The sequence below is a fragment of the Eucalyptus grandis genome, chromosome 5 (assembly GCF_016545825.1).
Source record: "Eucalyptus grandis isolate ANBG69807.140 chromosome 5, ASM1654582v1, whole genome shotgun sequence".
Lineage (NCBI taxonomy): Eukaryota > Viridiplantae > Streptophyta > Magnoliopsida > Myrtales > Myrtaceae > Eucalyptus > Eucalyptus grandis.
The window spans coordinates 31,563,533-31,578,055 of NC_052616.1; positions in this window are offsets into that span (position 1 = coordinate 31,563,533).

Here is a 14,523-nt window from a genome sequence, read left to right on the forward strand (position 1 = left end):
AAAGTGCAACACACTTCTGCAATCTTGACTTCCATGACACAGCTCCACCCGCAAAAGAAATCAAATAACTAGAAGTAGATTTACGAGTATCAATATCTCTTGCCAAGTTAGAATTTGTGTATCCAACTAACTCAAGTTTCTCGGTCCCGAAACTGAGTTTCAAATTTGAAGTTCCCCGAAGATACCTCATAATCCACTTCACTGCATTTCAGTGCTCTCTGCCTTGGTTTGACAAATAGCGACTAACAACGCCAACTGCGTGCGCCAAGTCTGGGCGTGTACATACTATTGCATACATTAAGCTTCCTGCAGCTAAAGCATATGGAACACTTTCCATATCTTTCTTCTCTTTATCAGTCATGGGACTTTGCTTCATATTTAACTTAAAGTAAACAGCAAGAGGAGTACTAACCACTTTAGCCTTGTCCATGTAAAATTTCTGAAGGATCTTCTCGATATATTTCTCTTGCGACAAAAATAACTTCTTAGCATCTCTGTCTCAAGTAATTCTAATGCCAAGAATCTACTTCGCCAAGCCCAAGCCCAAGTCTTTCATGGCAAAAGACTTGCTCAATTGTTTCTTCAATAACTCAATTCTTGAAGCATTCTTGCCAACAATCAGCATATCATTAACATAAAGCAAGAGAATAATAAAGTCATCATAAGAAAAATTTTGGACAAACACACAGTTATCCAAGGAAGTCTTCTTATAGCCATGTTCTGTCATAACTGACACAAACTTTTTGTACCACTGCCTCGGTGCTTGTTTTAGGCCATATAGACTTTTCTTCAATTTGCATATATAATCATCTTTCCCTTTCACTTTGAAACCCTTAGGTTTTCCATGTATATTTCTTCCTCCAAGTCACCATGTAGGAAGGCTGTTTTAACATCTATTTGCTCAATTTCCAAATCTAGAGTAGCTGCCAAGCCTAGTACCATACGGATAGAAGACATTTTCACTACCGAAGAAAATATATCATCAAAATCAATGCCATTTCTCTGTCGAATCCCTTAACAACCAATCTAGCTTTGTATCGTGGTTGTGAAGTATGTTCATCTTACTTCAACCTATATACCCACTTGTTCTTCAAAGCTCTTTTACCTTTAGGTAACTTCACCAACTCAAAAGTATGATTATCATAAAGTGATTGTATCTCATCTCTTATAGCATCGAACCAATTGCTTTTGTACTCATCTTCTATTGCTTCTGCATAGCACTTTGGTTCACCTACATCAATCAATAATACATACTCATCTTCAGAATACCTGGTGGAAGGTCGTCGGTCTCTAACGGATCTCCGGACTTGAACATCCAATGGAACATCTAATTGAGCCTCTGGTTCAGGAATATTATTGTATGTTTCAACATGTTTAGGAACATATGCATTATTTGGAACATTGACTTCCTGCTGCTCTTCATCAACCTGTGTAGGAATATTTGTAAGAGGAACTGGATCTAAATCAACCAGATTATCACTAACCTGTGATGCTGAAATCATCTCTACTTTCTCAATATCATTTATTGTTTGATCTTCCATAAACAGAACGTCTTTGCTTTTTACAATTTTCTTTTCAACTGGATCTTAAAATTTGTAGCCAAGCATATCCTGTCCATAACCGATAATTATGTACTATTGTGTTTTCACATCAAGTTTAGACCTCTCATCTTTGGGAATATGCACAAATGCTTTGCACCCAAAGACATGCAAATAATCATAAGAAACATCTTTGCATGTCCAAACTCTGTTAGGAACATCAAACTCTAAAGGAATGCATGGAGTAAGATTTAATACATGCACAACCGTACTTAAAGCGTCATCCCAAAAGGATCCATGTAGCTTTGACTGTGAAAGTAAGCATCTTACCCTTTCAACCAGTGTTCTATTCATTCTCTTAGCTAAGCCATTTAACTGAGGCGTCTTGGGAGGTGTCTTTTGATGTCGAATACCTTGTTGTCTGCAATATTCATCGAAAGGTCAAATATATTCTCCCTCGTTATCAGTTCAAATGCATTTCAATTTCTTTCCAATCTGTTTCTCAACTGAAACATGAAATTGCTTAAAAGTATCTAACACTTGATCTTTAGTTTTCAAGGTATGAATCCAAATTTTCCTTGAAAAATCATATATGAAGGTAACAAAATAAAGAGAGCCACCAAGTGATTTTGTTTTCATAGGACCGTAAACATCAAAATGCACTAAATCTAGTATACTTGACTTTCTTGAGGGAGAGGAGCTTTTAAATGCAACTCTGTTCTGTTTTCCTACTAAACAGTGAGCACACTTCTTTAGCGCTGAACTTTTCAATCCTGAAAGGAGCTTCTTCTTGGCCAATAGTGACAAACCCTTTTCACTGATGTGACTGAGTCTCTTATGCCATAACTCAACTGCATCTTCTGTGGCACCCCTCGACGACCCCCGATCCGATTAGGGTCGCCACAGTTCGCTTACCATTCACTTTTCCTAATAACATGTCACTCTGATATCATTTCAATTGCAGTGGGTCCATACAACCTGGGGGTTTACATCTTTTAGATCGGTCCCTTGCGCAATTTATATACGGAAGCACATCCAATAACTCCATTTCCTATATTCAGAAAACGATGCACACCTACTAAACATTTATAAGTAAAAGCCATACACTTTTATTCACTTAAACCATATGGACATCGTTCATCGGTACATCAAAATGCCATAGTTTTCTATACTTGGGTATACTTCAAAGGATGACTGACATCTCTTCCAACAGTCGTATACTTAAAGTCCATCGATCAGTGTCGGTGTCTAAAAGTTCCTTCCTTTGCTATCCTCCTCCTCGCGGTCATATCCAACTACTCAATCCATCTACTAATCTAAAATGTTGGTTCCCGAAGGGGTGAGTACAGCCACTCAACAAGTAAAAGACCAATAAACCACTCAATGCATCATGCCACACAATCATCACAATCATAGCATCACATGACATTTAAGCACCCATGCACAATTTACATTGATATCATGCACATATCATCATACCTCATGTACATACATCATCATATAGTCATCACCATCATGTCATACACTTACCATCATCATTACCATGCATCCATGCACTCATCATCGTCATATCACATGTACCATCATCAATACCATGCATCCATGCACATATCATCATCATATCACATGTATCATCATCATTACCATGCATCCATGCACTCATCATCATCATGTCACACATACCATCATGCCATAGGTGCACATACATCCATGCACTTACCATCATGCATCCATGCATATATCACCATGAGATCCATTCATGCATTCATGATCGCATTTTCGATATCATACAGCATCAATTTATTTTCATAAGCCGATCATGCATCATGCCATATGCATACACCCATGCATATGATTCATTTTCAATTATTATCTTTCACAAGGATCTCATTAGTTTTTCTTTCCAGGGACCAATGTTTGCATCCCACAATTCATCACTCACACCCAACCAGGCATCACGAGGAACCTCCAGGCATGTATTCAAAATACAACCGGGCATCCGGCCCCCCACATTCCGGGCATCTCACATCCCAACTAGCATCACGAGGCATCCCCCCGGACACAAACCTCCGGGCCTTCCGGAATTACGTACCGACATACCACCAGGATCCTCCCCTCCTTTGGAATTACGTACCGTATACCACCGGGCATCTCGAAACTCCCGAGGACCCTCCGGAATTATGCCACTAGGCCACTGGGCATCCGGCCTTTACCATTCTAGCCAGACATCCCGACACTCCTGGGGCATCGTTGGCTCAAACCTCCGACGGCATTCTCATTTATCATAGTTTATATTCACAATTGTGGCTCAATTTCAACATGGCATATAATGTGATGGCAAACAAGATCATTATCATCAATTTATTTCTTATATGCATTTCCAATCATCATCATACATGCAACCACATATGACAATACAATCCATTGGGTCCACACAACTTAGAATAGTCCATATATCATGCCTTTTCGAAATTTACTAAATTTCCAGCTTGCACAATTTTAGAAAATATTTAAATTAAATATCCATATGATTTTGAAAAATCATGAAATCAGGACATGTGATAGACAAGACAATAAGGTAACAATTTCATGAAGAACACATGCCCAAAAGAGTTTCGCACAAGAAGATATAATTTGCACAAATACAGCATGTAATTTCGGATAAACTCAGATTGCGCAGTTTCTGAAATAATTCGATTAAAAAACCCGAATGACCTCCGAAAATTATGAAAGTTTACCACGTTATATTTAAGACACTAAAGTATATTTTTCATGAAGACATCTAGGCCAGATTCGCTCTAGATAATTTTCTACAGGCGTCCGAAGCTCCTGTTTCTAACACCGAAACGTCCAGTATAGCTATCTCCGAAATATCGAGTTTTCACCCACTTATTCTTCTTCGTTTCCTCTGAAATTTGGATATGTTGTTCCTCAAGAGGTTCCCTACAACTTTCATTAATGAATCTAAGTGAAATTGCCAGAGAATAGTCACCATATGGGTCCAAGAATCTCGGGTGTCCAGTACCGTATTTTCAGATTTACCGTCTTCAAGAGAAAGTCAATTCACTAGGCTACACTTGCTCATTTTACCTCAAATTTGAGTATGTTAGTCCTTAGGATGTTATCTTCAAGTTTCATGAAGAAGCCGAAGAGAGATTCTTGGTAAAAATCGACATGCAACCCACAAAACTACCAAAAGGTCAGCAAAACAGTTCCAGATCTAGTGTCTTCGTAGGAAGAGGGTTTTACCCCTTAAATGTCGCATCCGGGAATTTCAACCCGAAATATTGATTTTGAGGGAAACGATATTTGACTTTGAATGGCCATAGGGACAATTACATCATCGGCCACGATATTTTATCTCTTGGACCGAACCCCTTATGAAAATGTTAATTGATTATGAGAATGTTAATTGATTTCTATAAATAAAAATCAAAATCAAATGCCCTAAAGTGGTATAGGAATTATGGGCTTATTATCGATATTTTTCTATGGGCTATTTAAATTGGACATAGGACGATTTGATAAAGAAGACTTTGTTCTTGACTATGCACTTTATAGATTTGATGGATTAATGTCACAAAGTCTTTTGGCCATTTTATTATGCAATTAGGTATTTATTTAAATGAGGATTAAAATGTATTATTAAAAATAAACTTGGGCCATTTAAGTTTGGGCTTTAGGCCCAAGTGAGATGGGCCTAAAGTGGGCCATAAGCCCGGCCAATTTCGACGCATGTAGGGGGAAGGAGGAGCCGCATGGCTTCCTCCAAGTGTTTTCGGCAAAGGAGACACTTCTCTCCTTCTTAGGGACAAGTGTCCCCCATGCAAAATAAGAATGCATGCAAATATATATGCAACCAAAAAGTGAGAGAGAGAGAGAGAGAGAGAGAGAGAGAGAGAGAGTTGCGAGAGAGAGGAGAGGAAGGAGCTCGCCGTTCGTCCGCCCGCACGCCGCCTGTCCGTCGCCGTCCGTGTGCTGTCGTCTGCTTGATCTTAGAGGCAAGTTAGGATCAATTTCTACTCTTGCATGTGTGTCTTGCTTATGTGATTGGTTGGTGGTAGATCTCGGATGTTTAGGGTAGGCAAAACCAAAGCTAGAGTGTGACTTGTTCTTGAAAAAGCTTGCTGATTTCGTGTAAACCGCCTGACCCAGAAACTTGTGGAGGCTTGCATGCATGTTTCGAATTGGATTTTGACCTTGATTCCTTCATGAAAGTTGTAGCCAACATCTTAAACTACAACATACTAAAATTTGGGACAAAATGGTGGAGATTTAATGTGGCACCCCTCGACGGCCCCCGATCCGATTAGGGTCGCCACAATTCGCTTACCATTCACTTTTCCTAATAACATGTCACTCCGATACCATTTCTATTGCAGCGGGTCCATACAACCTGGGGGTTTACATCTTTTAGATTGGTCCCTTGCACAATTTATATACGGAAGCACATCCAACAACTCACTTCCCTATATTCAGAAAACGATGCACACCTACTAAACATTTATAGGTAAAAGCCATACACTTTTATTCACTTAAACCATATGGACATCGTTCATCGGTACATCAAAATGCCATAGTTTTCTATACTTGGCTATACTTCAAAGGATGACCAACATCTCTTCCAACAGTTGTATACTTAAAGTCCATCGATCAGTGTCGGTGTCCAAAAGTTCATTCCTTCGCTATCCTCCTCCCCGCGGTCATATCCAACTACTTAATCCATCTACTAATCTGAAATGTTGGTCCCCGAAGGGGTGAGTACAGCCACTCAGCAAGTAAAGGACCAATAAACCACTCAATGCATCATGCCACACAATCATCACAATCATAGCATCACATGACATTTAAGCATCCATGCACAATTTACCTTGATATCATGCACATATCATCATACCTCATGTACATACATTATCATATAGTCATCACCATCATGTCATACACTTACCATCATCATTACCATGCATCCATGCACATATCATCATCATATTACATGTACCATCATCATTACCATGCATCCATGCACTCATCATCATCATATCACATGTACCATCATCATTACCATGCATCCATGCACATATCATCATCATATCACATGTATCATCATCATTACCATGCATCCAAGCACTCATCATCATCATATCACATGTACCATCATCATTACCATGCATCCATGCACATATCATCATCATGTCACACATACCATCATGCCACAGGTGCACATACATCCATGCGCTCATCATCATCATGTCACATATGCCATCATGCCATAGGTGCACATACATCCATGCACTTACCATCATGCATTCATGCATATATCACCATGCCATATGTGCACATACCACCATCATTCATATCATCCATGCTATCAAGCATACATCACCATGAGATCCATTCATGCCTTCATGATCGCATTTTCAATATCAAATAGCATCAACTTATTTTCATAAGCCGATCATGCATCATGCCATATGCATACACCCATGCACATGATTCATTTTCAATTCTTATCTTTCATAAGGATCTCATCAGTTTTTCTTTCCAGGGACCAATGTTTGCATCCCACAATTTATCACTCACACCCAATCCTGGCATCGCAAGGAACCTCCGGGCATGTATTCAAAATACAACCGAGCATCCGGCCCCCCACATTCCGGGCATCTCGCATCCCAACTAGCATCACGAGGCATCCCCCCAAGCACAAACCTCTGGGGCTTCCGGAATTACGTACCGACATACCACCAGGCATCCCCCCTGGAATTACGTACCGTATACCACCGGGCATCTCGAAACTCCCGAGGACCCTCCGGAATTATGCCACTAGGCCACCGGGCATCCGGCACTCCCTAGCCAGGCATCCCGACACTCCCGGGGCATCGTCGGCTCACACCTCCGACGGCCTTCTCACTTATCTCAATTCACATATTCAATTGTAGTTCAATTTTAACATGGCATGTGATGTGATGGCAATCAAGATCATTTTCATCCTTTGATTCATACATGCATCTCAAATCATCATCATACATGCAGCAAGACACAATCAATCATAACAATCCAATTCATGGAGTCCATACAATTTAGAATAGTCCATTTATCATGCCTTTTTGAAGTTTACTAAATTCCAGCTTGTACCATTTTAGAAAACATTTAAATTAAATATCCATATAATCCTCAAAAATCATGAAATCAGGACATGTGATAGACAAGACAGTAAGATAAAAATTTCATGAAGAACACATGCCCAAAAGAGTTTCACACAAGAAGATATAATTCACGCAAATACAGCATGTAATTTCGGATAGAAACAGAATGCGCAGTTTTTGAAATAATTCGATTAAAATACCCGAATGACCTCCGAAAATTATGAAATTTTACCAGATTATAGTTAAGACACTAAAGTAGATTTTTCATGCAGACATCTAGGCCATATTCGTTCTCGCTAATTTTCTACAGACGTCCGAATCTCCTGTTTCTAGCACCGAAACGTCCAGTTTAGCTATCTCCGAAATATCGAGTTTTCACCTACTTATCCTTCTTCGTTTCCTCTGAAATTTTGATAATTTTTGCCTCAAGAGGTCCCCTACAACTTTCATTAAGGGATCTAAGTGAAATTTCCAAAGAATAGTCACCATATGGGTCCAAGAAGTCTCTGGTGTCCAGTACCGTATTTCCAGATTTACCATCTTCAAGAGAAAGTCGATTCACTAGGCTACACTTGCTCATTTTACCTCAAAGTTTAGTATGTTAGTCTTTATGATGTTCTCTACAAGTTTCATGAAGAAGCCGAAGGAAAATTCTCGGTAAAAAGCAACATGCAACCCACAAAACTACCAAAAGGTCAGCAAAGCAGTTCCAGATCTAGTGTCTTCGTAGGAAGAGGGTTTTACCCTTAAATCTCAATAATTTTGTCCCAAATTTTATTATGTCATATTTTGAGATGTTTTCTACAACTTTCATGAAGGAGTCGAAGTCAAAATCCAACTCGAAACATGCATGCAAGCCTCCACAAGTTTCTGGGTCGGGCGGTATACACGAAATCAGCAAGCTTTTTCAAGAACAAGTCACACTCTAGCTTCGGTTGTCTACCCTAAACATCCGAGATCTACCACCAACAAATCACACATGCAAGACACACATGCAAGAGTAGAAATCGATCCTAACTTTCCTCTAAGATCAAGCGGATGACAGCACACGGACGGCACACCGGCGACAGACGGACATCGTGCGGGCGGACGAACGGCGAGCTCCTTCCTCTCCTCCCTCTCGGTTCCTCTCTCTCGCAACTCACTCTCTCTCTCTCTCTCTCTCTCTCTCTCTCTCTCACTTTTTGGTCGTATATATATTTGCATGCATTCTTATTTTGCATGGGGGACACTTGTCCCTAAGAAGGAGAGAAGTGTCTCCTTTGCCGAAGACACTTGGAGGAAGCCATGCGGCTCCTCCTTCCCCCTACATGCGTCGACATGGGCCGGGCTTATGGCCCACTTTAGGCCCATCTCACTTGGGCCTAAAGCCCAAACTTAAATGGCCCAAGTTTATTTTAATAATACATTTTAATCCTCATTTAAATAAATACCTAATTGCATAATAAAATGACCAAAAGACTTTGTGACATTAATCCATCAAATCTATAAAGTGCATAGTCAAGAACAAAGTCTTCTTTATCAAATCGTCCTATGTCCAATTAAATAGCCCATAGAAAAATATCGATAATAAGCCCATAATTCCTATACCACTTTAGGGCATTTGATTTTGATTTTTATTTATAGAAATCAATTAACATTCTCATAATCAATTAACATTTTCATAAGGGGTTCGGTCCAAGAGATAAAATATCGTGGCCGGTGATGTAATTGTCCCTATGGCCATTCAAAGTCAAATATCGTTTCCCTCAAAATCAATATTTTGGGTTGAAATTCCCAGATGCCACATCTTCATTGTCTATTGCATTAATTTTGACTATGGACAACTTTGCCTGCATAATATGCAATGAAGAATATTTTTCACCTCTAGCCACAACAAGAGAACCTTTGGTGAGCTTCCATTGACCATTACTGAAGATGCTGCAATACCTCTCATCATCCAACTTGCCTGTAGAAATCAAATTCAAGCGGATATCAGGTCTATGTTTAACATTATTTAATACTAACCTTGTGCCATTGTTGGTTTCTAGGCACACATCACCGATGCCTACAACTTGAGCTAGCCCATTGTTTCCCATCTTCACAGATCCGAAGTCACCTGACCTGTATGATGTAAAGAAATCCCTACGAGACGTAGCATAAACGGATGCATCACTATCAATTACCCAACTAGTCTCATGAGATACAAAATTCACCACATCACAATAAAAAATAACGAGAAAGTCTTCTTTAAGTGCAGCGACACGATTGTCATCACTGTCATTATCACTTTTCTTCTCTTTACCTTTCTCCTTTTGTTTCTCCCTTTTTAACTAGCGACAAAACCTTTGAATATGTCCCTTCTGATGACAATAATGGTACTCAACATTAGCAAATTTATTATACTTACTTCTGCTTTTATCTTGACTTTTATCTCTATTTCTCGGACCTCGAGACTCACTTCTTCCCATTTTCTCAACAACCAAGGCATCAGAATGTGAAGAGGACGATCCTTGTGTCTTCCTTCTCATCTCTTCATTCAAATACTACTCTTAGCCAAATCCATGGTAATTGTACCATCTGGGGCAGAATTAGACAAAGATGTTGGAATGTCTCCTAGGAGTTCGGCAAAGTACCAAGCAACCATAATGCTTGTATCTCATCATCAAACTTGATTCCCATCACAGCCAACTAATTTATAATTCCTTGAAAAGAATTTAAATGATCAGTCAAACGAGTACCATCTTGATATCTCAAAGCCATCATCAGTTTTATCAAAAATAACTTATTATTCCCAGTCTTTCGAGCATATAATTGTTCGAGCGTATCTCATAAACTGCGTGCATGTGTTTCCTCAATAATATGGTTCAAAACATTATCATCCACCCACTGCCTAATACAACCACACACTTGACGATGAAATATAGACCATTTAGCATCAGTTTAATTCTCTAGTTTCTCATCGGCAAATACGGGCAAATCAAAATCTTTCACATATAAAAGGTCTTCCATCTTCCCTTTCCAAATATGATAATTCGAACCATTCAAAGTAACCATTCTACTCGTATTCGTTTCCATTGTTTAACACAAGGCAGAAAAATCAAGCAATAACTAGATGCTCTGATACCACTTTGATGGGAGAACAGTAACAATTCGAACAATATCGAATCAACACAGTGGAATAAAATAATCTCCACTCTTGTGTAAACCTAATAGGAATTGATATAGTAGAGTAAAATAAATACCAATCAAGCGAACACAAGACGATTTTTTTTACGTGGAAAACCTTCTCGATGTGAGGAGATCAAAAACCACGGGACCGAAGTCCACCCAAAATTCTTCACTATCAACAAAATTGTTCTTCTCTAGCAAATATTAGAGGTACATAGCAGCAAAGACCTCAAGAACATAATTATTGGTGATACACATGAATTTCACAAGAGATCAAGGATAAATCTGACCAAAAATGTAGGTTTTGATCAATCCATAAAAAACCTGATGTAGGGAGCTTCAAACGAAAATCAAACCGTTCAGATTCGATAAAATTGTGCTACGAACATGCTGACAAAATTTTAGCTCAATCGGACCATGAAGCGACCTCCACGCTAGCTTGATGTAAATCAAATATTGCCCCAAACCTCAGATTTTATTCTTTCTCTTTTTCTCTTGTAACTATTTTCTTTTGCGACCGTCACTTTATATAAATAGTAAAAAACCCTATTTCCTCATATAACTTATCATATGGACTCAAGCCCTTTTTGGGCTTGCAACTCATTGGGCCTCCTCCACATAGGAGTGAACCCAGCTAACATCGCGATCGGTTAAGAAGAGCCGCAACGACAATGATTAAAGGTGTCGCGACAGTAAAACCGCTAGCCAACATCAAACCGCCGGAGAAACTGGTGCGAGACAGCAGAGACCAGGGAATCCATAAGGCAATTGCCGTCAAGATTGTTGAGAAAACGTTAGATAATATGAAAATAATAATTGTTGGAAATCTATTGAAAATGCTGAGAGAATAAAATCAAATGTTTGAGGTGTACAAAGCACCATTTTTAAGTATAATTCCGACCCTCAAAATAGAAACTCAATGCGATAGAATAATAGAAGGAATGGGAACAAAGTTATGTGTATAATTCAACGAGGAAAAGAAAGATACATAAAGAGAAATAGGAATATTTTTGTCTTGATATATCAATTTCGCTTTCCAATTATATTCGAGTAACAATTTGTTGTAAAAGAAAGAGAGAGTATTAAGAGATAGTTGTAAATAAATTAGTAATTATTGAAGGATAAGATGACCGCTATATAGCTGTTACAAAATAAATAAGAGTTTATAAAAAATAAATAAATCAAACATTACAAAGCCAAAGTAAATTTGATACAAAGTCTAGAAAGTCATTACATGACCATTTCAAAACTATTACAAAATGATGCCTTGACTTGGTAGCTCCTCTGTAAAAAGTTTTCTAACCATCTTGAGCTATTAGATAAAAGCGTGATTTAATACTTAAATAATCTAACACTATCCTCACGTGTAAGCTAAACTTTAGTTTGAGACTGAAGTGTAAAAATATCTAATTGGGGAGTCAAACATGAGTTTGGAAAGATTTGAATGCAATCAGTCCGGCTCAGACGTGATTTAATATCTAAACACTCTACACTCTTCATGCATTAAGATTTCGGTGAACATACTCAAATTAGATTATTGAATTTGTATATGTATATTCTTTCTTATATATTAATGGGGTACTTATAGAATTGAATATTGATACATCACTCATGTAAGTATATCTATCATTCTTAAAGCACATTAGTGGTGAATTACAGTAGAAATGACGACTACTAAACAGGTTTTTTTTCCTCACAATATATAATTCATGATTGTGTAATTCAAGGATTAAGAAATGGCAGTCACAATAATAAAGAGATCATACATTGTAACTAGTTCTATTTTGTCAAATCGTGAAGCATTTCCATTGTATGGAAGAGAAACAACTGAAGAAAGGTGATGATTCTTGGTTTACTTTATTAACGGTGGAAACATTGTGGATCGGTCCGATAGTATCCAGTGTTTTCACATATCTCCCAACTGAGAATGCAGGCTGCGATCTTTGGGCAAGAATGATCATACCACCTCCTAGCATATGAACCACAAGTGACATAGTCGATCGGTCCACCGGGTCTTCTTGAACGCACAACAGATTGATATGTATGCATTTTAGCACTGGAACTCCATCACATGACCCTTTGATTGACGGATCGGTATGTTCCAACCCTCAATTTTCGGACCGCAATTTCCATGCCTGTCATTTCACAAGGGAAATAAGCAAGAATAGCTGCACAAAATTCTTGAACTTCATAATAAATCGGAGTAGAGACTAGGAGCATACATATGCGAGAAGGCTTTCATCGTGCTCTCAGATATGAAAACCATTATTCTTTCACCCGCTTATTATCTCTAGCAAGAGAACTCCAAAACTGAAGACGTTTGATTTAATAGAAAAGAGCCCTTCCATCGCATACTCCTATGCCATGTGTCCACTATGTGATGAGGAGCAATTAGATGGAAGTAAGAAAAAAATTCACAAGTGATTATAAGAAACTTCTGAAATATGAATCTTCACATTTTGGTCATGTTGAACTGATCATCAGAGTTCTTTTTTGGCCTAGTGAATCATTCAAATATCTAACAGATGTAGAAACATATTTGAAAGCGCTTACTAAATGCCAACAACTCTGTTTGAGTTGGCCTTGTCTTGATTTATACTGAAGATCATTGCCATCCCGAAATTGGATACCTTTGGATTCATCTCAACATCTAGCAAGATATTGCTAGCTTTTCAGATCCCTGTGGATAATCCTTAGGCAAGAATCCTCATGCAGATATATAAGTCCCTGAGCTATTCCACAGGTGATGTTCAGGCGCATTTCCAATCAAGAGATTGCCCCCATATTTGAATCTGTTGATGATGAGAGACTCAAATGGATTTGCCCTTTATAAAAATCGCCAAAAGATTCATTTCATCTGCTAAAGCTCAAACCAAAAAGGAAGACATCCAGGCTTTTGTAGGGCATGTATTCATATATCAAGAGGTTTTCATGTTCTTCCAAGCAGAATCCCACCAATCGGACGAGGTTCCTGTGTTGTGGTCTGGCAATCAAGATGACTTCGTTCTTCAACTTGATGAGTCCTTGGCCTGAGGTTCTTGAAAGCCTCTTAACTGCAATTTCTTTTCCATCTCCCAATGTGCCCTGAAACAGCGTAACGTTAGTAGAGATTTGACAATAATGACAGCCAATTTGCTGCCATTAGAAGAATTTCCTAATATCCCCATAAATAAGTGTTTAGTCACTGAAATGCTTACCTTGTATACAGGACAAAACCTGCCTTCCCCAAGCTTACATTCGTCAGAGAAGTTCCCGGTGGCTGTGCATATAACGTCTAATCGTATCAGAGTGAATTCTCGAGGATCCACTGGCTTTTCTCCTCGATAGTTTTCCTCTAAAAACTCTACTCCAATTTCTAGTCTCAGATAAAGTAACTGAACCTCTAGGCTGTTTTACTTCTCTGACAGTAAAAGAGTTTACTCTTATAAGGTGAAGTTTAGAAGATGGTCTTCTAATGGCAAGCAAGATGAATTCATATATACCTTTCTTCAATCTCTTTGTCCTGTTTAAAAAAATGCATGAACCTATGATGGATAAGAGTAAACACGATCCAATGACTGAGCTAACTATTGCAATCCATGGAACTTTTGTTTGTTTCACCCCTATCAAGACAAAGTGATTCCTTGAATTTAGTCTGCAGATTTTTCTCACTAGGCGTAAATAGTAACAGGAACTCAGAGAATGATCAAAGT